Here is a 26,028-nt window from a genome sequence, read left to right on the forward strand (position 1 = left end):
TTGACTGGATAAATGACATCTACTATAACCAGCAAAGGTTTGTGAACTATACCCGAGATGCTCTTAAAGGACTAGCCAGCCAACTGGATGCAACTTCGTTGGTAGCCTGGCAGAATCGTATTGCTCTCGATATGCTGTTGGCGGAAAAAGGAGGTGTGTGTAAGATGTTTGGAACTTTTTGTTGAACCTTCATTCCTAACAATACAGCTCCTGATGGTAGCATAATGAGGGCTCTGCAAGGATTGCAGATGCTATCTGAGGAACTAGCAGGAACTTAACTGGACTCTTTGAGACTTGGTTGGGTAGGTGGTGAAAAATGCGTTGATTTCAATAATAATGGCCGCCACAGTGCTAACTGTGTGTGTTTGCTGTTGCATTCCCTGTGTTCGAGGACTCCGTTTCATTGACACCTCTTTAACAAAGACTATGTATCTTCAAAGGGACCTAGACAGACAATACTCTGGACTTGGTTCTGAACCAGATGAGGACGAATTCGAGAACTTTACCCCTGACTCTTATGTGTGAACTATATGATGAACTTTGGCAAAATCCTAGAAGATAAGGTTCTGATGAACTTGTCATAAATGAGTATAAACAGGGGGGGAAATGTTAGAGAAATTAAGAATGTCTTTATAATCATTTATGTATAAGGCTGACTGTGACTCCATTTTGTTCTGCTTGGATACAATCTAACTGGTTTTAAATGCCCTATACTATATATGGTAATGGCTAGATTTCAGAGTTTGTAAGATGAAGCTTCTTCCCCTTTAAGGAAATTGCAATAAAAACAGACATTCCTCATTGTTCTGGGGAAAGGGTTAAGTCAGGATGTTTAAATGTATATAAATGTGCCAGCTAGCTTAAGAAGGCAGACAAGTCTCAGATAAGAAGCTAACTAGGCTAGCTACTGTGTATGGTGTCCTATACCACCGGGTCACAGGCGGCTAGAAGCGGTGGGTGAATATATGACAATCTCCTGTACTTGTCTCCTCGTATACGAGAAATAAATCTTTCCTCCCAATGGCCACAACCCCCCCCCCCCCCTAAAATCTGAAGGACAGTAAAGTGGCTCTTTTGTTTAGAAAGTTTGGAGACCCTCCAGGTCTAGAAGAACACTACTATGAGCTCCAGAACTCTCACGCAGAAGCAAAAAATTGTGTTCACACAAATGGGTATGTAGCAGGATTCCCAGCCATTTTGCTGGATGTGGGTCCGCCTGGGTTACCGCTAGCAACAACAGCACATTTAAGCATGTTATCCAAGTGTTAGCACTGAGACAAGACACAGTCCAGTACCTTTGGGTTTTTATATTTACTTTGAACTTGGATGGGAGAAGGGATGAATGGGATACTCCTCTGGCTCAACTATGCACAATTTGAGTGGGACAACTGAAAAATGCCTATTGGCGCTGACTTGAAGCTGGCTGGATACCGGTCAACGCCGGTTGACGGTGGGTAACGCTGACTTGCTGTCTGTTAACGCTGAACTGACTTCTGAAACTTTCTTGTGGCACAAAGTCCTAATTAAAGCTTTCATTAGCACTCTTTGCTGAGGTAGCTACTTGTAGGTTTGCTGCATTAGTTAACACTTCAGAGCGCACACTGGCACCCTCTTTCACACACTGATCTTCAGGGCTTAGACTCTGGCACCCCCCTTTCTAAGCCTTCTCTACTAGTCATGCACAAGCAAGAAATTGGGTGATCCTTGGACTGAAGAGTTCGGGCCTGGGAAAAGAGAGTTTGAAATTTCTCTTGGGGAACAAAAACTCTGGCCTGAGCTGTGTTTAGGATGAGACCCAGATATTCTAAGCCATGAGTTGGTTCCAGTGCTGAGATCTGAAGGTTCGGGACCCAGTTGAACCTTTGCACTGTCAGGACAGTTCTAGCTATGCTGTCAGCCAGAACCTGAGCAAATGGAGGTCTTCCAGATTTCCCACAATGGGAATGCCCTGGGAGAACAGCAAGGCTAGCCCCCGAGGCCAGCGCCTGGGTAAACACTCAAAGTGCCAAAAAATGGTCTTTTTTTTAAAAAGGCCAATTACAGCGCTTGCTGTCTCACTATTGTTCTAAAATTTACCAATAAAAAATGCTAATACTTGTAAAGTGCTTAGTATGTCTCCATAACTACCACTTTAAGCAGAAAAAACATGTTTAAGAAGCGTGAAATTAAGTGTGATAAATGTTATAAGACATTGATATGACAATGATTAATAATCCAATAAAAATAGATGACTGTGACTGAATTAAATAGATATATAATCAACGATAAAATATATATATAAAAGAGTCCAATAATCGTGACTGGTGCTCAAATGGTTAATGTCCTCAGTGAATATTTATCCATACAAAGTGCAAGTGCTCTGGCTTGATCGTTCAAAGATGCTTGTTCCAGATTTAAATAAGGTGGGTCACTTACCAGATGACGTGGGTCTTATGTATCGTATGACACTAAGACCTTTCAGGCTTTAGTGGCCCCCTGGGCCAAGTGGCTTTTCCCTTGTAGGTAGTCCTCTGAGCTGGTGATGGCTCCTCTGGACTCCAGGATAAATTATTCGGGTGTATTAAACCGGAGAGAAGAAGAAATGCTCCAAATAGCGTAATAACGTTTTAAAATTCCCATCCATCGGGTTCATTTCCACTTTAAAATTATCATACACGCTATCCCTGGTGGTCAGCGGTGCGGGCTACACGTCCTCCTTGCGGATTCGCGGCTAGCTTCCGACTTGCGTTCCAACTAGGTGTGCGTGTGTAACGCTCCTTGCGTTTTCTTATAAGGTGTGGATTTTCAGCTGCAGAAGTAGTTCCACGTCAGTAGTCATGTAGGAGATATGCTGAGATACCAATCCCAACCTCAATGACTCATCATGTATGGAAGGTCTTATTTCAGCCAGTAAATACACACAGTAATTAAGCTGGTTCCTAGTGTGACTTTATATACATGTGGTAAGACAATGATAAAGGTCTTAGGGATAGGTTTGAGTGGAAGTGGTAGGTGACAGACACTTGAGGTGAGACAGTGAAGATGGATGCAGGAAGGGTTAGCGATCATGTATGATAACAGATGACAGAGTAGCAGGTGCATACAGGAGAGATGAACCCAGTGCAGAAAATAGTAGCAGTAGCCTCAAGAGCTAGCAATCTAGTTATGCAGATGTAAAAGACAGTCCTTGCTATGCAGAGCTAAATAGTGTAAGCCTAGTACAAGTCTATAGAGATTTCCCCTGTGGGGTACTTAGCACTAATAGCGATAGCCGAAGGATCGCTCAGGAGATGCGGATGATCCAGTAGCAGGATGCAGGGATCAGCGCAGCGAGGTTCGTCAGCGAGGAGAGCTTGCAAGCATGGAAGCTTCAAGGAAGATTAGTATCCAGGTACTGGTGTTTGAACGAACACATGTGAGTGAGAACCGACGCCCTAAATAGCCATCTAGTCCGGCGCTGGGTGATGACAGCTTCAGCCTTAAAGGGAAACACACCTATATGTGTTTCTTCTGTCTAGGTAGATGGAAATCACCCGGAATAAATGTGATAGGAGGCACTGAGAGTGCCAGAACCTTACAGCGTGATGACGTAATGCGGTCCAAACTGATGCGTTTCATCACTTCCGGTGACGTCTTCAGAGTTGATAAATTTTAATAATTTTATTATCAATTATATTATCATATTGTCTCTTCAGTTTTCATATTTATTGACTACTCTATATTTGGCGCAGGGAATATACTTTGTATATATTTTCTACACAAACACTCAAAGTGCCTACTCCCTACTTCTGAGTAGGATTCCTGAGCCTTCAGTTTAGGGGCAACCTGATTTTCAATGGCAGGTGACCTGGACTATCCAAAGAAGGGACTAAATTATCCCACAATGACATGATGTTGTGTTTTTGGGGTCTGTAGTGGACCTGGGCAAATGGAGCTGTCTAGAACAGTGGTCTCCAAAATACGGCCCTTGGGGCACTATTTCATCCACTGAAACCAACAATGGGGCATAATTCCTCCCACTAACATCAATAATGGGCAGAATTCATCCTAATGTCACCAACCATGGGTGCACATTTCCTCCCACTGACACCAACGATGGGGCACAATTCCTCCCATGGAACCAATGATGGGGCACTATTTTTCCCATTGGCACCAACGATGGGGAACAACTCCTCCCAATGACATCAACAATGAGACCTACCAACGATGGGGCACTGCGTTACATTAACTGACAATTGCGTGGTCGTGCGACGCTGTGCTCAAATAAAATTGATGTCCTTTTTCCCCTCAGATAGAGGATTATTTTGGGGGTATTTGATCACCTCTTCGGTTTTCATTTTTTGTGCTATAAACAAAAAAAAAGATGGATGATTTCGAAAAAAAAAAAAAATCAGCTATAAAACATCCAAAAATCAAATTTCTTTATCAATTTAGGCCAATATGTATTCTGCTACATATTTTTGATAGAAAAAAATCCCAATAAGCGTATATTGATTGGTTTGCACAAAAGTTATAGCTTCTACAAATGATGGGATATTTTTATAGAATTTAATTTTTTTTTTATCTTTTCTAGTGCCGGCGGTGATCAGTGACTTATAGCGGGACTGCGACTTTGAGGTGGACAAATCGCACAGCTAACTGATACTTTTTTGGGGACCAGTGACACAATACAGTGAAAAAGATATAAAAAAAATATGCACGGTCACTGTACTAATAGCACTAGCAGGGAAGGGGTTAACATCGGGGGCGATCAAAGGGTTAAATGTGTTCCTAGGGAGTGCTTACTCACTGTGGGGGAGGTGCTTTAACTGTGGGAAGGCAGAGATCCGTGTTCCTGCTTAGCAGAATCACACAGGAAGCTCGACTTTCCTTTACTTCAAGCCAAACTCCAACACTTTAGGCACGCATGGCAATATTTTATCTTTAAGGGGGAACGCTGTGGACTCTGATGTAAAGGGGGAACCCTAATGTAATGTAACTTACACCAGAGTTCCCAGAATTCCCCCTTTAATTAGGTTTCCCAAAGCCCCCTTACATCAGAGTCCATAGGGCACCTCTTAAATCTTACCTTAGTGTACTCACTCACTTGGAGGCACGAGAGAGAAGGGAGAGAGGGCAGGGACTTCAGTCACAGACATTGGATGGTGAGCTCACTCTACCGAGGATGGAGGCTCAGGCATCAAAGCCTTTCATCCACTGTGTATCTGCCGGTTGCTGAGCTTCAAACGTTCAGCCCACACATCCCTTTCCTGAGGCACAGAACGCCAGGGATTGGAGTGTGGGTGGGCAGACAGAGGGGTAGGGCTGGGAGGAGGAGGAATAGAGAGTAACGAAGCCGTTACTCTCACTCACCACGTCACTTCCAGTCAGAGCGGGTGGAACGCATAGGAATGTTTGGCGTCCCGAGATAGGAGCTTATACCGCATGTTTGACATATAACGCTGTAAGTGCAATTTTGATTGATCTTTAATAGTCGATAATACTGCATGATGAGGTCTCTCTCTATTTGAACTTTTATATGGTGGATCTGTTCCTGGATGGTACTAATCGGAGACTGCTGCGATCTGAGTAAGAGGAGATAGTGAGCTGGGGTGCTCCTGGGATCCTGGCCGTTGTGAATGATATAAAGCTAATAAGATGGATGAGTTGGACATGTTAGTACATGAGGAGGACATAGACCTTGTGGGAATAACGGAGACTTGGTTCGACCCCTCACATGACTGGCTGGCCAATATCCAAGGGTATTCGGTGTACCGGAAGGACAGGGTTGGTAAAAGAGGGGGAGGGGTATGTCTCTATGTCAAGAACAATATAAAGGTGCTAGAAAGGAGTGACATTACGGATGGGATGAGCATGGATTTAGAATCTGTGTGGGTTGAACTCGATAGGGAAGAAGATAAGGGAAAAGTAGTTGTGGGGGTTTGCTATAGGCCACCTAACCAAGGGGAGGAGGTAGAGCTGGAATTTTTAGCACTAATAGGTAAAGCGGCAAAACTAGGATCAGTCATCATATTGGGGGACTTCAATTATCCCGACATTGACTGGGAAGAGGGGACTGCACACTCGCATAAGGCCCGGCTATTCACGGAAACCTTACAGGATAACTACATGTCACAGTTGGTGGATTCCCCTACTAGAGAGAATGCTATCCTGGATCTATTGATTACTAATGACCCAGACATAATCTCGGAGGTAGGAGTCCAGGACAACCTGGGCTCTAGCGATCACAGGATGATCACATTTAGTATAAATAACAATATAAAAAGGCAAGTGGGGAACATAAGAACCCTAAACTTCAGAAGGGCAGACTTTCCAAAATTGTACTCATTGATGGAAAGGGTAAACTGGGACCAAACCCTGGGATCACTGACCACAGAGGAAAAATGGGAATGCTTTAGAACAATATTAAGCAAAGGCATCTTGCAGTGCATTCCTATGGGGAATAAATTTAGAAGAGACAAAGCCAAACCTGGCTGGCTAAACCGTAGCGTTAAAAAACTTATTAGGGGAAAAAAATTGGCCTTCAAGAAATATAAATCAGAGGGCACCGTATCGGCCTTCCAGCAATACAAGGAGGAAAATAAGAAGTGTAAACACGAAATCAAGATGGCTAAAATCAACTTTGAGAGACAAATAGCGGAGGATAGTAAAAAAAACCCAAAGAAATTCTTTAAATATATCAACAGCAAAAAAACTAGGGCAGAGCATATTGCACACATAATTAGCGATGATGGGAGGATGGTTACAGAGGACACTGAAAAAGCAACCGTGCTGAATTCTTTTTTCTCGTCAGTCTTTACGCAGGAAAAGGAAGGGTACACTGACCATGACTGTATGGTTAGTAGTAATACACAGGACTTGCCACTATGGCTAACAGAGGGGGAAATCAGGGAAAGACTGGATAAACTTAACACAAACAAATCACCAGGCCCGGATGGCGTACATCCAAGAGTGCTCAAGGAACTCAGTATGGTTATATCTAGACCACTGTTCCTGATCTTTGCTGACAGTATTAGGACAGGAGATGTACCAGGGGATTGGAGGAAGGCTAACGTGATTCCGATATTCAAAAAGGGCCAGAGACATATCCCGGGAAATTATAGGCCTGTCAGTCTGACATCAATAATATGTAAACTTTTGGAGGGGATGATAAGGGACTATATCGTAGAGTATGCTAAAGACAACAACATCATCAGTAGTAACCAGCACGGGTTTACAAATGGGCGATCTTGTCAAACCAATCTCTTAGCATTCTACGAGGAAGTGAGCTGTGAGCTAGATAGGGGGAGACCAGTGGATGTGGTGTACTTGGATTTCGCTAAGGCGTTTGATACAGTTCCCCACAAGCGCTTAATTTATAAAATAAGGTCTGCAGGTATCGACAGCAGGGTTTGCTCTTGGATACGGCATTGGCTAAAAGGCCGTGTCCAAAGGGTAGTAATAAACAGCGCATACTCAGACTGGTCTGAGGTAGTAAGCGGGGTGCCCCAGGGCTCAGTCCTGGGACCAACCTTGTTCAATTTATTCATAAACAGCATTGAGGACGGGATCAGTAGTTCGTTATCAGTTTTTGCAGATGACACAAAATTGGCCAGGGCAATAACTGCACAGCATGAAGCAGATATCCTACAGAATGACCTGGACAAAATTACGGAGTGGGCAACGACATGGCAAATGAGGTTTAATGTGGAGAAGTGTAAGGTTTTGCACTTGGGGACCAAAAACATAAAAACACAATACACGTTAGGAGGGGAACCCTTGGGGGAATCAAAAATGGAGAAGGATCTGGGAGTCTTAGTTGATGATAGATTAGGCAACAGCATGCAATGCCAAGCGGCAGCTTCCAAAGCCAACAGAATATTAGCATGCATAAAGAAAGGGATGTATTCCAGAGATAAGACTATAATCCTTCCACTTTATAAAACTCTGGTCCGACCGCATCTGGAGTATTCTGTCCAGTTCTGGTCGCCAGTCCTCAGGAGGGATGTGTTGGAGCTGGAGAAAGTCCAGAGAAGGGCAACTAAACTGATTAGGGGGTTGGAGGACCTTACCTATGAAGAGCGGCTGCAATCGCTCGATTTATTTTCCCTGGAGAAAAGACGTCTGAGAGGGGACATGATAGCAATTTATAAATATCTTAATGGGGATCTCAGCTTAGAAGAAAAGCTGTTCATTCGAAGGAATTGCATGAGGACTCGAGGACATACAATGCGATTAGAGGAGAAGCGTTTTAACCTCAGGCAACGTGGGGGGTTCTTTACTGTTAGGGCTACAAGATTGTGGAATTGTCTACCACAAGAGGTGGTTTCTGCGGGTAGTATGGTGACTTTCAAAAGACTCTTAGACTTACATCTCAAGGATCAGGAGATTGAGGGCTATGTTAGATGATTACAGTCACACACACCTACACAGGTTGAACTGGATGGACTATTGTCTTTATTCAACCTCACCTACTATGTAACTATGTAACTATGTAAAGGCTTGATTCCATGAGTAGGGGACTGAGAGGGGAGCACCCGGACGTATGAGCACTGAGCACTTTGATTATCTCCATATTGGTGTAAGACAGCAGACAAGCACTGAGCACTTTTTGTATCACTAAGCACCGGACACTTTGAATAATATTTATTTGGCATTATTTATACATTTATGCAAAGGAGTTTAAAAGCAACAATATATAGCACTTTATAATTATTTCTGGATATTTTGTATATTATTTATCTGGATTTATGTATTTATCAGATGATTTATTTCACACGGTATGGTATGGTAATGATATTTATTTAAAAGGATATTTTGCACATATTTGCACAAATTAATAGCACGGTATTTTATTATTGAGCAGCGCTGATACTTACCCATTTAAATAATCATACATTGGTTGGACCAATAAAAAGCCGGCTACTTCAATAAAGCTAAAGGAGCAAAAAAATTAAGCAACCAATAAAAAAGGTTCACCACTGAAAGATAAATCCTGATTGGCTGCTGTGGGTTAATGCATGTTACAGTGATCTTTTTCCATCCAGTAGGTTAGATCTATATACATATTTATAAGTAGAACACAAGAAGAATAAAGCATTTCCCGTTAGGTCATCATGCAGTTCCATTATAGACCATGTATTGACATGATTGCTCGCTTGTTGCCCCATGTATTATGATGATTGCCCACTTGTTGAATACCCATCTGTTGCCTCATCTATTGTAATGATTGCACACTTGTTGGCTTGTGTATTGCCTGTCTATTGCCTCATTTATTGTCAATCTGTTGCCCCATGTTCTCTGATGATTGCCCACTTGTTGCCCCATGTATTGTCATGATTTCCTGCCTGTTGCCTCATGTGGGGAGGGATCGGTAAAGGAGTCCATTTCCCGTAGTACCAGCAGGGGGAATACTCTGATGTTTCATTATTTTTCCTTTATTTTTATACTTTCCCGCACTCTGAACATGAAAACGGAGCCTCTAATATAAGTGTGAATTCTCTGCTGTTTGAAACGTACATAAGGAGTGAAACATTTCCCGCACTCTGAACATGAAATAGGACACTCGCCCGTATGAACTTTCTGGTTTCTAAGAAATAAACCTTTGTTTGGATAACATTTCCCGCACTTGTAACATTAAAAAGGAGCTCACCTGTGTGTAAGTAGGTGTTCTCTTAGTTAAACATTTCCCGCACTCTGCACAAGATTAGAGATGCTCGCCTGTATGAACTTTCTGGTGTATAACATGTAAACATTTGAGCGCAAAACATTTTCCGCACTCTGAACATCAATAGGGAGGCTCACCTGTGTGTATTCTCTGATGGCGAAGAAGGTGTTCTTTACGATTAAAACATTTCCCGCACTCTGAACATGAATAGGGAAGCTCAACTGTGTGGATTCTCTGATGGCGAAGAAGGTGTTCTTTACGATTAAAACACTTCCCGCACTCTGAACATAAATATGGAAGCTCACCCGTGTGTATTCTCTGATGGCTAAGAAGGTGTCCTTTATGATTAAAACATTTCCTGCACTCTGAACATGAATAGGGAAGCTCCCCTGTGTGAGTTCTCTCGTGCTGAAGAAAGTTTCCTTTATGACTAAAACATTTCCCGCACTCTGAACATGAATAGGGACGCTCCCCTGTGTGTATTCTCTGGTGCTGAAGAAGGTGTCCTTTTTGACTAAAACATTTCCCACACTCTAAACATGAAAAAGGTCGCTCCCCTGTGTGAATTATCTGGTGCCTAAGAAGGCTTCCTTTCTGTTTAAAACATTTTCCGCACTCTGAACATGACAATGAATTCTCTCCTGTAGGATGTAAAGAAGATTCCCTGAGATGAGATGGTTTCCCGCACCCGTCGGCACTGTCAGATATTAGAGGACTATGTGAAGTATCAGGAGATTCCAATGATCTCCTCCAATGGTGAGGTCTGTCATGTATATTATGAGGAACGGGATTTACTTCTGGAGAAGATGCCATGTCATTATCTTCTGTAGTCACATCTTCCTCCGATGTCCTTCTATTCCCACCACAGAGTCCGTCTGTCAGAAGACAAGAAAAATTACCAAGAGTTTTCCACACTCATATACACTGCTCAACACTTTATAATCAGAGTATAGCATCAAGTCAGGGAAACTCCTGGGATATTCATCTGGTCAGTGAAGTAGCAGAGGGGGTTGTTACCAACAGGTGCACTAGATGGGCAACAATGAGACGATCCCCAAAACAGGAATGGTTTTACAGGTGGAGGCCACTGACATTTCCCCTACTCATCTTTTCTGAGTGTTTGTCACTAGTTTTGCATTTGGCTGGGGTCAGTGTCACTACTGGTAGCATGAGGCCATACCTGGACCCTATAGAGGTTGCACAGGCAGTCCAACTCCTCCAGGATGGCACATCAATACGTTCCATTGCCAGAAGGTTTGCTGTGTCTCCCAGCACAGTCTCAGGAGCATGGAAGAGATTCCAGGAGACAGGCAGATACTCTAGGAGAGCTGGACAGGGCCGTAGAAGGCCGTAGCCCATCAGCAGGACCGGTATCTGCTCCTTTGTACAAGGAAGACCAGGATGAGCCCTGCCAGAGCCCTACAAAATGACCTCCAGCAGGACACTGGTGTGAATGTCTCTGACCAAACAATCAGAAACAGACTTCATGAGGGTGGCCTGAGGGCCGACGTCCCCTAGTGGGCGCTGTGCTCACTGCCCGGCACTGTGGAGCTCAATTGGCATTTGCCATTGAACACCAGAATTGGCAGCTCCACCACTGGCACCCTGTGCTTTTCACAGATGAGAGCCGGTTCACCCTGAGCACATGTGACAGACGTGAAAGGGTCTGGAGAACCCGTGGAGAACATTATGCTGCCTGTAACATCGTTCAGCATGACCGGTTGGGTGGTGGGTCAGTGATGGTGTGGGGGAGGGGTATCCATGGAGGGACGCACAGACCTCTACAGGATAGACCAGGGTTTCTCAACCAGTGTGCAGTGAATGGTCCCCAGGTGACCCCCAACCTATGCATTAATAAGTAATCTGTTCTTTATTTCCAGTAATGATTGCTGGTTGGTCAGTTGTTACAGTGGTGGCGGTCCGCTGTCTGATGCTAGCTTTCCGCTGACACAGGCAGTAGGGAAGCTGTGCGGACTCCTGACTCGCGTCCTGCCAACCGATGACATCATTGGTTGCTATGGGGACGGGTCAGATGCACAAGCAAGGGCTTGCTGGATGTTAGAGCCAGGAAACGCTGGCAGGTGTGAGAGGAGAGAATTCAGGAAGGAGAATCTTCTGTGCCTCCATGTCAGCTCTGTCAGTACACCGGATTATGTGCCAGAAATTTTATTAATATATTAACCAAATTTACTGCTTTGGATTCTTCACCTCCCCATGAACAGTCTTCCTCTCCACTGTTTTCATTCTGCTTGGTTAGTACACAGGATCACCTTGATGATTGCTTTGTAAATGTAACACATATATATATATATATATATATATATATATATATATATATATATATATATATATATATATCTCTCATTTAAATATATGCGAGTATATAAAAAAAAAAAAGATAAAGATGTTTGTTTTAATCTCTGTATTACTATATTATACCGATAATGATAACTGTGATTTTTTATATATTGTATTCTGCTTACGGATTTTTTTATTTTTTATTCCACTTGCACGTCTGCTGCAGTTTTGTCTGTCTGTGTGCATATATACATGTGTCTGTATGTGTGTGTTCATATGTGTGTGTGCGCATGTGTGCATATTGTGACAGGAAGTCAGGTAAATCTGTGGGTGTTGTCACAGACAGGAGATACATTTCTGCTTGGTTTAGACAATTCACCAATTACTATAGAGTAGGGTGTCGACTGCAGAGGTAGCCAGGAAGGTGTAAGGACATTGAAAAAGCTTCAGCTATTCAGAATGAGGCAATTAAGGCCTCTATAAGTTATCCAGAGGATGATTACTGATTGCTGCCTCCTAAGGCTGTGTGAGCTGAGGAGAGCAGTCAGCTGAGGTGATAAACTTTTTCTGTGTGAAGAAAAACAAATGGACTATTGAGTGTCTGCTGTAGGACCAGCAGTGTCTGCCCAGCAGTAGGTTGGGACAGACTCCATAGATAGGTTCCTGTGTGTGTGTGTGTGAAGGTAGACGCCCACAGCGGCCAGGATTCAATTTGTTTATTTTTTTTATTAATGCTGTTTTTTAAGCATGCACTTGTTTGAAGAAAATTGGAAGAATAAACCATAGACTGTTGTTTTCAACCACTCCTCGGCTATCTCCCTGTGTAACGAACCCCCCCCCCCCCCCCAAGGGGTCATCCACACCCGCCACCGAGTTAATCCCTCACAATATATACATGTGTCTGTATGTGTGTTTTCATATGTGTGTGTGTGTGCATATATACATGTGTATGTATGTGTATGTCTATATATATATGTGTGTATGCATGTCTGTATGTATGTGTATGTATGTCTGTATGTGTGTGTCTGTATGTATGTGTATATGTATGTGCATACGTACGTGTATATGTATGTGTGTATGTATGTGTGTATGTATGTTACTTTTAATCCTGACCCCCCCCCCCCCATTCCTGTACCATCATAAATGCTTTTTTTAGGGCTTGTTTGTGATAGCAGCAAGGACTGCTGCTCCTCTGAAAGGCAATCCATGCTCAGGTCACTTTACAGCGGCATTTCTACAGGCGGTAAAGAGGCATGATGTTGCCTCCTCCCCAACTGTTTTAAGCCTGTAAATGCAACATTACTACACGCTACCGTGCCCTGCACATAGTTGCGGGGAAGTTGCAGTGCAGCCCCATTCACCATGGGTATACCTCGACCGCCACCGCATGTGTTCACCCCCAGCTGCTGCCTCTGCAGCTAAACGGGGAGAAGTTGGGGGTGGTAAAAACAGCTCAACCATGTGGTTTTACCACCCCCTCCAACCTGACATGTGAATGAGCCCTTGGTTCACATCTGCATGGCTGCGTGCTGCCTGTAGGGCAGCTCATTCATTGCAATGGGCTTCCCTACCCACAGAAATGCAGAGAAAGAAGTCCCTGACCATTTTTTTTTTAATTATGCCCCACCAAAAGCACCCTATGTTTGCCAATGTGTGAGGTATCATTAGGAATTATTGACAACCCTAAAGAGCAGAGCATTTGTGTATGTGTGTGTCAGGAACAAGCGTGATTTTGCGAGTGTTCCGCGACATACAGTAACGAGAACTGGACCTTGGACAGGGGTGCCTCGGCACTGAAAATACTTTTCAAGGGTGCCCCGACTGGAAAAAGGTTGAGAAACACTGGGCTAGACAATGGCACCCTGACTGCCATTAGGTATTGGGATGAAATCCTTGGACCCATTGTCAGACCCTATGCTGGTGCAGTGGGTCCTGGGTTCCTCCTGGTGCACAACAATGCCCGGCCCCATGTAGTGAGAGTATGCAGCCAGTTCCTGGAGGATGAAGGAATTGATACCACTGAATGGCCCCCACACTCAACTTACCTGAATCCAAAAGAACACCTCTGGGACATTCTGTTTCAGTCCATCCGATGTCGCCAGGTTACACCTCAGTCTGTTCAGGAGCTCAGTGATGTCCTGGTTCAGATCTGGGAGGAAATACCCAGGACACCATCTGTCATCTCATTAGGAGCATGTCCCAACGTTGTCAGGCATGCATACAAGCACATGGGGGCCATACAAATTACTGAGGACCATTCTGAGGTCCTGCAATGACATTTCACCAAAATGGACTTGCCTGCTACATCATTTTTTTCACCTTGATTTTTGGCGTGTATTTAAGTTTAGACCTCTGTAGGAAGATAATTTTCATTTCTATCAAACGATGTGGCATCCTTTCCTTCCTAACTAGAGTTGGAGGACACCTGGATGTCCGTGTTCGGCGGGTTCGGCCGACCTTGAAAAAAAAGTTCGGATCCGTGTCCCGGACTTTTTCCGAACTTTACCCGGACACCGAACCCCATTGAAGTCAATGGGGACCCGAACTTTCAGGCACTAAAATGGCTCTAAAACACCAATGGAAAGGGCTAGAGTGCTGCAAATGGCAGCAAAACGTAGTTAAGAGCATGGCAAGTGCTCTGCAAACAAATGTGGATAGGGAAATAACTTAAAACAACAAAAAAAAAAAATAGAAAAATAAAACAATTTTCTTCATCTGTGAAGGATGAGACACATATGGAGTAGGAGGGAGGTTGAGGTGGATGTGGCGGTGTCATAGGCGTGCGCACAGGGTGTGCCGGGTGTGCCTGGGCACACCCTAATCACCTAGGGCACATTAGCATTATCGCTCTGTTTGCCAGTGAGGAGATGGGAAAGATCTCCCTCGGACCTGCTCTGCCATAAGAGAAGTGCCACACACTTCTATTTCACTTTGCCAGCAGGGAGAGTAATGTACCGGGGCCATATACATGTAGGCAAACACATGCATGTGTATTTAAACTTTGGGGTGCACACCCTAATGCAATAGGCTGCGCACACCTATGGGCGGTGTAGGTGGAAGCGGCGGTGGAGGAGGACGAGGTAGCCAACACTGCTTTTTTCAGTCATTTTAAATGAGGGTACACCCCAAAAGAGTAAGAAAGTTAAAAAATATAACAATGGCTGGGTAAGGTCGGTATCCATCTCTATTCTGCACAAGGTACGGAAAAGTCCTGTGGGATCCATGCCTGATTAATTTTAATGAACGTGAGCTTGTCCACATTGTCTCTGGACAGGCGGCTGCGCTTGTCTGTGATAGCGCCCCCAGCCGTGCTAAATACACGTTCAGATAATTCACTGGCTGCAGGGCACGCCAGCACCTCCAAGGCGTAAAGGGCAAGCTCAGGCCATGTGCCCAATTTGGAGACCCAGAAGTTGAAGGGGGCAGAACCGTCATTCACTACATGTAGGCGTGTGCACACATACTGCTCCACCATGTTGGTGAAATGCTGCCTCCTGCTAAGACGTTCCATATGAGCTGCTGGTGCTGCTGTTTGTTGTGGCATGCTGACAAAGCTTTTCCACATTTCGGCCATGCTAACCCTGCCTTCTGAGGTGCTGGCGGTGCCCTGGTTGCGTTGGCGACCTCTTCCTCCTCCTCCTCCTCTGCCTTGGCCTTGTGCTTCCACTGTGGCCCCGCTGTCAGGTGGGAATGCCAGCAGCATCGCGTCTACCAGCGTGTGCTTGTACTCACGCATCTTGCGATCGCGCTCCAGTGAGTGAATTAAGGACGGTACGTTGTCCTTGTAACGGGGATCCAGCAGCGTGGCCACCCAGTAATCAGCACAAGTTAGAATGTGAGCAACTCGGCGGTCGTTGTGGAGACACTGCAGCATGTAATCGCTCATGTGTGCCAGGCTGCCCAGAGGCAATGAAAGGCTGTCCTCTGTGGGAGGTGTATCGTCTGTGTCCTCTGTATCCCCCCAGCCACGCACCAGTGATGGCCATGAGCTGGCCTGGGTTCCACCCTGCTGTTAACATGGTTACATCTCCTCCTCCAGAACTGTGCCCCTGCTGGACAATTGTGCCCCTGGCGTTTGTGGGTGCAGGAACCCACCCTCGGAGCCACTTGCGAATGACTGCCTTGAAAGCCTTGGAAATGTTACCTCTTCATCCTCCTCCTCCTCATACTGTGCCACATCCTCTTCCATCATTGCCTGAATCAGTTTTTGAAGGAGGCATAGAAGTGGGATAGTTAAGCTGACAACGGCCTCATCGGCACTGGCCATGTTGGTGGAGTACTCAAAACAGCGCAACAAGGCCCACAGGTCTCGCATGGATGCCCAGTTATTGGTGGTGAAGTGGTGCTGTTCTGCAGAGCGACTCACGCGTGCGTGCTGCAGCTGAAACTCCACTATGGCCTGCTGCTGCTCGCACAATCTTTCCAGCATGTGCACGGTGGGCACGTCACATATGAGGCGGTGAGCGGGAAGGCCGAAGTTACGCTGCAGCGCTGACAGGCGAGCAGCAGCAGGGTGAGAACGCCGAAAGTGCGCACAGATGGCCCGCACTTTCTGCAGCAGCTCTGACATATCGGGGTAATTTTTAAGGAACCTCTGCACCACCAAATTCAGCACATGCGTCAGGCAAGGGGATGTGCGTCAAACCGGCTAGGCCCAGAGCTGCTATGAGATTTCGCCCGTTATCGCACACCACCAGGCCGGGCTTGAGGCTCGCTGGCAGCAACCACTCATTTGTCTGCTGTTCCATGCTCCTCCACAACTCCTGCGCGATGTGTGGTTTTTCCCCCAAACAGGCAAGTTTTAAAACTGCCTGCTGTTGTTTACCCCTGGCTGTGCTGAAGTTGGTGGTGAAGGTGTTACGCTGACCGGATGAGGAGGCGGTAGAGGATGAGGAATCGGAGTAGGAGGAGTTAGGAAAAGGAGGCAAACTGAAGCGCCCTGCAATCCTCGGTGGTGGAAGGACATGCGCCAAATTGCTATCGGCCTCAGGCCCATCCGCCACTGCATTTACCCAGTGTGCCGTTAGGGAGATATAACGCCCCTGACCGTGCTTACTGGTCCATGTATCGGTAGTTAGGTGGACCTTGCCACAGATGGCGTTGCGCAGTGCACACCTGATTTTTTCCCCCACTTGGTTGTGCAGGGAAGGGATGGCTTGCCTGGAAAAGTAGTGGCGGCTGGGCACGACATACTGTGGGACAGCCATCGACATAAGGCTTTTAAAACTGTGCGTCTCCACCAGACGGAATGACAGCATTTCAAAGGCCAAGAATTTTGAAATGCTGGCATTCAGGGCCAGGGATCGCGGGTAGGTAGGGGGGTACTTCCTCTTCCTCTGAAGTGTTTGGAAGATGGAAAGCTTAACGCTTCCACGGGACATTGTGGAGATGGTTGGTGACCCAGGTGGTGGTGTTGCTGACAGATCGTCTGTTTGCGGGGTGGCAGGTGCCGGTATCACTACAGAGGTGGATGGAGAGGCCGAGACTGCAGCAGAAGAGGAAGCAGGAGGAGCCAGAGACCTTTCTTGGTTTTGAAGGTGTCTACTCCACTGCAGCTCGTGCTTTGCACTTAGATGCCTGATCATGCAGGTTGTGCTCAGGTTGAGAAGGTTTATGCCTCGCTTCAGGCTCTGACTGCACAGGGTGCAAACCACTCGTGTCCTGTCATCAGCACATTTTCTGAAGAACTTCCACGCTAGAGAACTCCTTTGAGCTGGCTTTGGTGCGCTCGGTCCCTGGCTGCGTTGGGCAGTAGCAGGCGTAGGGTCTAGGGCACGGCCGCTCCGCTTCTGCACCCTGCTCCCTCTTCTGCTGTGCTGGTGGCTCTGTGCGACCACCGCCTTTTCCTCCAAACTACTCAGGTCACCTGCATGACCTTCATTCCATGTGGGGTCGAGGACCTCATCGTCCTCCACATCATCTTCCACCCAGTCTTCACCCCTGCCCTCCTTGTCGGTCTCCACAATTCTGAGTGCCGCAGCAGTTGGCACCTGCGTTTCATCATCATCGGAGACGTGCTGCGATGGTCCTTGCATGTACTCATCTTGAGAAATAAGTGGTTGGGCATCGCTGCACTCAATCTCTTCCACTTCTGGGGCAGGGCTAGGTGGATGGCCCTGGGAAACCCTGCTGACATCAAAAGAAGAAGATCATCAAAAAGAAGAAGAGACTGCTGTATGACTTGGGGCTCAGACTGCTTGCCTGATTTGCAAGGGGGTGAGGTGAAAGATGGTTGGACATCGGCTGCAGGTGCCAACTCTGACCTTTCTGCAGTAGACTGGGTGGGAGACAATGTGAAGGAACTGGAGGCACTGTCAGCAGCAAACCAATCTACTATCACCTCTACTTGTTCTGGCCTCAACACTTGTAGAGGCGCATGATGCCCTACCAAATACTGCTGCAGGTTCTGTCGCCTACTCACACTTGAGGAAGGTGTTTCACTTGTGCGTGTAGCTGGCACAGATCGACCACGTCCTCTCCTTGCAACAGGAGCTCTACCAGCAGCACCACGACCCAGGCCATGGCCCCTATTTGACGGTCTCCTCATATTTCTGTAATTTATGATCTTGCCCTAGAAAGGTGTTTATTGAATAGCGGAACAAAACAACAACAGTATCGCACGGGTGTATCTCACAGTCAAATATGCAAAGTATGACGCAAATTTAATTTTTGTCACCCCAAAAGGGTGTATATTGAATAGCGGAATAGAAAAAAGGATATAAAACGGTGTATCTCACACGTACAAACACAGACTAGGCCCCGATTACAATTTTTTTGTACCCTAAAGGGAGGATGAGGAAGAGGAGTTCGGAACAGGAGGCAAACTGAAGCGCCCTGCAATCCTCTGCGGTGGAAGGAGATGCGCCAAACAAATTTAAAAAGGTTTATCTCACATGTACCGATACAGACTATGCCATAATTTAATTTTTTACACTCCAAAAGGGTGTATATTGAATAGCGGAATAGGAAAAATGTTATAAAACTGTGTATCTCACACGTACAAACACAGACTAGGCCCGATTACAATTTTTTGTACCCTAGAGGCAGGATGAGGAGTAGGAGGAGTTCGAAACAGGCAGGAGGCAAACTGAAGCACCCTGCAATCCTCGGCGGTATAAGATGCGCCCCAAAAATTGGAAAGGTGTATCTCACACGTACCGATACAGACTATCCCGCAATTTAATTCTTTTTACCCCAAAAGGTGTAGATTGAATAGCGGAATAGAAAATATGATATAAAATTGGTGATTTTTCAATAGCACATGTGAACACAGCAGTGTCTTATGTGAGTCAGCTCTGCTGCAGGCTATGAAGGGGGAAAAAAAAGAAAATTCCCCTTTAAGTATTGTAATTTTTAAATAGCTTAGTACAGACTATGCCACAATTTAATTTTTTTTAACCCAAAAGGGTGTATATTGAATAGTGGAATAGAAAAAAAGTGTATAAAATTTAAAATCACTCAATAATAGCACATGTGAACACAGCAGTGTCTTATCACAGTCAGCACTGAAGCAAAAATTCTGCACATAACTGACTGATAAAAATAGATTTTTTTCTCCTTCCTCCTCAGCGGGCAAAAAGATTGTGTTCACTGCACCACTCCACACACAGCAAAATCGATGTAGAACACTGACCCTGCCTATTCTCCAGCCTTGCCCTAAAATGATCGATAAGATCGTTCACTGGCACTGCACAACCAACCCCCCACACAGCAAAAATCGATGTAGAAAAATGACCCTGCCTATTCTCCAGCTTCGCCCTAAAATGCCCTAATAACTCGCCCTGCCTGCACTCCGACCGGACCCTGCATTCTTTTCGGACACAATACAATTTTTCACTGTCTGTCCCTAATCAGCAGCCAGCACGTATGATGTGTGCTCTCTCCCTAAACTACAGCAGAATGAAGCAGCGCGCTGGGGCTCTCGAACTTATAAAGACATGGTCACATGCTTCAGATGGCCAAACACAGCTACTAATACATTAGTAGGCATGGCTGGGATGGCTTAAGGCACACCAGTTAAACGCTTGTTGATTGGCTGTTGAAAGCCCGCCATTAAAAGCGCGCCATTACATACAAACCCGGAAATAAAATGACCGAACACGGATTTTAAACCCGAACATACAGTAAAGTTTTTGTGTCCGTGTTCGGGTAACAAAAATCCAATTATTCGGTACGAACATGAATAATAGTCCGTGTTCGCTCAACACTATTCCTAACGCATTACCCAGTCCATACCAGTATAGATCCTAAGGCATTACCCAGTACATATCAGTATAGATCCTAACACATTACCCAGTCCATACCAGTATAGATCCTAACACATTACCCAGTCCATACCAGTATAAATATTCAGCATGATATTTTTTCCCATTGAGATCTGATGTGTTTTCAAAGTGTTCCTTTCATTCTTTGGAGCAGTGTGTGTTGGTTGAGCATTTCAAAGTGTAAAAGTGATCTGTGGTGGAACTGGGTGCAATCACAACACCAAACTATGACAACTAACCAGATCAATGATACCACCCAACCAAACATCACTGAGTAAGCTTTAACCCATTCTTCCATAATTACCCGAGCTGATATCCGGAGAAGTTTCTTCCTCTTTAACTGCGTCCATCATCCCAACCTCCTCTGTAAAATGCTGATCACCCCTCACATACGTCTTTTCCTTTATAACCCCAATTTGTACATTTATCAGATCTTCGTCCTAAACCAACAAAATGGGAGAAATAATATTAAATACAAAAAAATAATAATAGAAGAATGATATCTCTTAGGGCTTTGGATCATTTTCCTACATTCTCATCTACCTGATAATTGTGAGGGATGGTGTGATCTTCCTGTGTGGAATCCCGGGAATACAGAGGACGGGGACATCTCTTTGATGGGTTCCCATTACTGGATCCATCTGTAGGAAACACACACACTGACTGAATACATTGTTTCTATGTGTTTATCAGATGATGGGGGATCTAGGTGGAGCCTCCGTACTGCTCTCAACTTTACAATAAAATCTCCTCTTACCCGGTGATGTGAGGGGCGGCTGATTCTCCACCATGACGTCTTTGTAGAAGTGGATCTACTGATCCTCAAACATCAATCCATATACCCAAACAGTTTTTGTATTTAGTGGCCATCACTCACCTGTGCTGATGTCTGGAGAAGATTCCTCCTCTTTAACTTTGTCCATCATCCCAACCTCTTCCCTGAACTGCTGATCACCCCTCACATACGTCTCTTCTTCCTCTTTAACCTCATCTTTTATATCTATCAGATTTTCATTCTAAACAAACAAAATAGCAGGGAATGGTTTCTTTAAAATGTGAGCACAAATAACCTTATACCCAAAAGTGGAATATATTTTCATACAGTCAGATCACTTTTACAATTTCGACATTCATCTTCACCTACCTGATGATGGTGAGGGATGGTGTCATCTTCCTGTGTGGAATCCCAGGAAAACAGAGGACGGGGACATCTCTCTGGTGGGTTCCCATTACTGGATCCATCTGTAGGAAACACACACACTGACTGAATACATTGTTTCTATGTGTTTATAAGATGATAGGAGATCTAGGGGGAGCCTCCGTACTGCTCTCTCCTTTACAATAAAGTCTCCTCTTACCCGGTGATGTGAGGGGCGGCTGATTCTCCATCATGACGTCCTTGTAGATATCCTTGTGTACTTCTAAATACTCCCACTCCTCCATGGAGAAATAGACAGTGACATCCTGACACCTTATAGGAACCTGACACACACAATGATACAGTCACCATCCAGACACATCCCTTGTCTGTTACTGGATATTGTCCCAGAATTCCCAGCACCGCTCACCTCTCCTGTCAGCAGCTCCATCATCTTCTTGGTGACTTCTAGAACCTTCTGCATGTTGTGTCTCTCAGGTTTTAGGGAGTCACATGGAGGCACTGTGATGGTCATATGATCACCTGACTTCCGAAGAGGAAATCTCTGTATTGGAGAACCAATAGGAAAATCATGTTAGAATCCCAGAATCCTCCTCACCTCTCCGGTCAGGTCAGGTCTGTGTTTTATTAATAGAGATAAGAGTGATGTCATGTGACCTCCCAGAATCCTCCTCACCTCTCCGGTCAGGTCTGTGTTTTATTAATAGAGATAAGAGTGATGTCATGTGACCTCCCAGAATCCTCCTCACCTCTCTGGTCAGCAGGTAGATGATCTCCAGGGTGAGGTTTAGTATCTTCTCAGTCATGTGACTCCGATCCTCCTCCGTCCTCATTGGTGCCGTCATCTATGAAGGTTTCCCTGTAGACAGATAATATTGATAATGGAGAATTATCTGGATTGGTATTGGTTGTACAATAATAGGATGAGGATATCAGGAGGTAATATGAAGGTCGGTATTTATTTAAGCACTATGGTCCCAGTGAGAAATATTTAATCTGGACAGTTTAGTGTTTTCTATGATTCTTGGGGTCCGAGATTCTCGTAAAATTTGGCCACCTGAATCACAAATTCCATTCTTTATGTTGGTTATGAGATGAGAATCAGGATAAAGGTCAAGGCAAGCAACAGATGAGCGCATCCAAGAGATGAAGCCGGGGTCACTACACAGAAAATCAATCCAAGGAAACAACAGGCAGGACGAGGAATAGCAAGAAGGAGCTCAGAGACAAATGAGAATATTGCTCAGCCAATGGGAGATTATCTCAGCATGACTTACATAATGAAGGAGATGAGGGGGAGGGGAGGAGTGACCATAGATACATGGAAATTCAGCTGGTTTAGCAGGGATCAGTCATATTTCCATCCATGTGTGGTCACTGCCGGATACGGCACTCGATCAGTGGCTGCAACCAATAGTTTCATCACTGATCTGTGTATTCTGAGAGCGGAGGAGCGCCCCACATTGGCAGAATACAATAGTGCAGTGGGGAGGACTCTCCCATCCCCCTCCAATGTGTGGATGGGAAATAAGTGTAGCTTTTTTAACTCATCATGCTGGCTCAATGATAAAATAGAACCATTTATGGCCAGATTTGGAAGCAAGATATAATATTTATCAACTGATCCCCCTGAAGGGGTTAATCTAGGTTTCCACACTATATATGTGTGCATCATCATCTGCTGGAGATAAAAGACATCACATTGACTATGGAGGAAGAGGACGGACATGACTGGGGGGGGGGGGGTTACTGGGTGTAAATAGAAAATAAGATCTTATTACCTCCTCTGCTGCCACTTCCACCAATGTCTTCTCTCTACTTCCTCCCGACTCACCTCTCACCTGGAACTTCCTGTATATACCTGAGATCACTTCCTGTCTGTACCTGACATCACTTCCTTTCTGTATTCCATAGAGTTTTCCTGTCTGGGTAGAAGTGAGATCACCACCTTGTGGAGCTCAGAGGAATTGCAGCTCTGAGAAACTTCTGGTAGTGGCAACACGGCCTTGTGCTGTGTGTGTGTGTACTGGATATCCTTATAGATGGGTCATCTCCACTCCCAGCAAGGGGGAGAGAAATATATTACTGCTCGGGGGGAGACATTTTGGCACCTTTGATTTTGCAGAAAAATTGATTGCAGATTTAGTCATGTAGAACATCTGTTATATGGATACAAAGAACCCCAGCCGAGAGTAAAGGGTGGAAATGGCTCCTGATCCCCAGATTTGGGCAATTATGTCACCAATATAAATGGAAAAAAACCCTTGCTATGTGTAACAACTCAAATACCTACAAAAATAACTTATACCGGACTGCTGCTGTAACAAAGGTAAGTATTCCCTTTATCAACTAGAAGAGCATTATGTGTCACAGCGCTGTCCTATTGTGTGTGCACATAAATTATCACAAATACACAAAAATATGTGGATAAATTCATATATAAAATGCTAGGGGCTCAAAGTAATATTCTCTGCAGATCTACTAATTCCACTTTGCACAATTTCTTTATTCTTATAATATTTGCTGCTATATTAAATAAACTTAAAACCTGTGAAATTTCATGTGATCATACAATATTTTGTGCTCAATATAGTGTTCTCTGCAAGTCCACTGCTTCCACTTTTCATCTACTTCAGTGAACTTATTTTGTTAAAATAAATTCACAAATGAATGAAAAGTTGATAAGGTGTGAAAGTGCTCTGTGCTCCAAACTGTGCCAGCTGTAGTGTAGCCATGCCTTCTTCCACCTCTTACACACGTGATGGTGAGGGCCCTTAGTAGTGCTTCCCCACTCACCAGAGCAATATGACTCCCAGCTTTTCAGCTACCAGAGTCACAAACATCCTTCACACTCTCCTCACCTCCAATGGCAAAGGAACTGGATTCTCCCCGCTCACTCCTGCAAGTCTGCTGGGCTTTCTGTCAGTCTCCCTCCTAGACTCGGCTTCCTCCTCCGACCGCTGTTCCAGCAGGAGCTCCGCCTCTTCATACACACTCAGGGAGGAGAGAAAGGGGAAGGATATACAGTACATACACACACAGCACAAGGCCGTGTTCACACTACCAGACGGTTCTCAGGGCTGCAGTTCCTCTGATATCCACAAGGTGGTGATCTCACTTCTATCCAGACATGAAGTCTCTATGGAATAGAGACAGGAAGTGATGTCAGATACAGACAGGATGTTCAATTTGGTAGGACGGAGAGAGAAGACACTGCTGGATCAAGCGGCAAAGGAGGTATTATGTAGATTAACCCCTTCAGGGGGATCAGTTTATGAATTATATATCTTGCTTCCAAAGCTGGCCATATATGGTTCCGTTTTATCGTTCAGCCAGTGAGTAAAAAAACTGAACCAATTCCCGGGTCCATCTACGCATTGGAGGAGGATGGAGGAATCCTCTCTGCTGCACTATTGTATTCTGACAATGGGGGGCGCTCCTCCTCAGAATACACAGATCAGTGATGAAGCTATTGGCTGCAGCCGCTGATGGAGTGACTTTTATTCGGCAGTGACCGCACATGGATGGAAATGTGACTGATCCCTGCTGTACCAGCTGAATTTCCATGTATCTATGGTAACCTTAAGTGACTTCCTCCCCTCCCCCTCATCTCCTTCATTATGTAAGTCATGCTGAGATAATCTCCCATTGGCTGAGCAATATTCTCATTTGTCTCTGAGCTCCTTCTTGCTATTCCTCGTCCTGCCTGTTGTTTCATTGGATTGATTTTCTGTGTAGTGACCCCGGCTTCATCTCTTGGATGCCCTCGTCTGTTGCTTGTCCTGACCTTTATCCTGATTCCTGGATCTCCTCCTCATCTCTCCTCCATATCCTCTTACACAGCTTTTCTCCACACCTGCAGTGACCCTGGGGGGTGGGAACTTGGCACCAGCATGCAGCGAAATCCATCCCCACCATTAGTAGCTCTGGAGAAAATTGTCTGCTATTTACACTCCTTTCCTCCACACGTCACCTGCTCACATGAGAGATTACTTTCCACATTCCTGACAGATTTCTGTATGGTAAAGGTCAAAGTTCACTCTTCAATTTAGGACATGTGGGAGGCACCCTTGAACAATGATTTGGTTTGCATGGGAGCCTCATATAGAGGGCCCCTCAAATCTCCCCCTTCAAATGTCCCTCCATTCAGAGTCTATATGTCCTATGACATCACACTGACCTCACAGCTCCTCCCCCCAATGTCCCTCCATCTGTTTTTTTTTTTTTTTTTTTCTCATGCTCTTAGGGTGTTTTTGGACTCTTGGCATCCTCACTAGCAAAGTGGGACTGTTTGTCCTGCGTTGTATGTAATGATGTCAGAATGCCTGCAACAAGCTTTTACCCTGCGCAGTGTGGGGGTCCTGTGTGGGTAAATTATACCTCAGTCTGAGGTGGGGCTTTAATCAAATGGAAACCTGAATGGTGAGGTGAGGAGGATTCTGGGAATTTCATTTGATTTTACTATTTGTGTTCAGATCTAGAGTTTTCCTCCTGTGAAGTCTGGAGATCATATGACCATCACATTGCCTCCACCTCCCTCCCTTATGGAATAGAGAAATAAAAAGAAGATTCTAGAAGTCACCAGAGAGATCATGGAGGAGAGGTGAGCGGTGCTGGGAATTCTGGGACATTATCATCCAGTAACAGACAAGGGATGTGTCTGGATGGTGACTGTATCATTG

General features: G+C 45.1%; 3 protein-coding genes across 4 annotated transcripts in view; all 3 read left to right on the forward strand.

Moving 5' to 3' along the window:
* LOC309550708 (uncharacterized protein) overlaps window positions 1-26,028 on the forward strand; it is a 295,084-nt gene that overhangs the window by 250,898 nt on the left and 18,158 nt on the right. The window lies entirely within an intron of this gene.
* The window catches only part of LOC309550686 (uncharacterized protein), an 801,473-nt gene that overhangs the window by 73,379 nt on the left and 702,066 nt on the right, over window positions 1-26,028 (forward strand). The gene's annotated exons all lie outside the window — the stretch shown is intronic.
* The window catches only part of LOC309549962 (uncharacterized protein), a gene marked incomplete at both ends in the record, with an annotated part of 105,623 nt that overhangs the window by 62,282 nt on the left and 17,313 nt on the right, over window positions 1-26,028 (forward strand). The gene's annotated exons all lie outside the window — the stretch shown is intronic.

This window comes from Pelophylax lessonae (assembly GCF_965119305.1).
Source record: "Pelophylax lessonae genome assembly, chromosome: 3".
Classification (NCBI taxonomy): domain Eukaryota; kingdom Metazoa; phylum Chordata; class Amphibia; order Anura; family Ranidae; genus Pelophylax; species Pelophylax lessonae.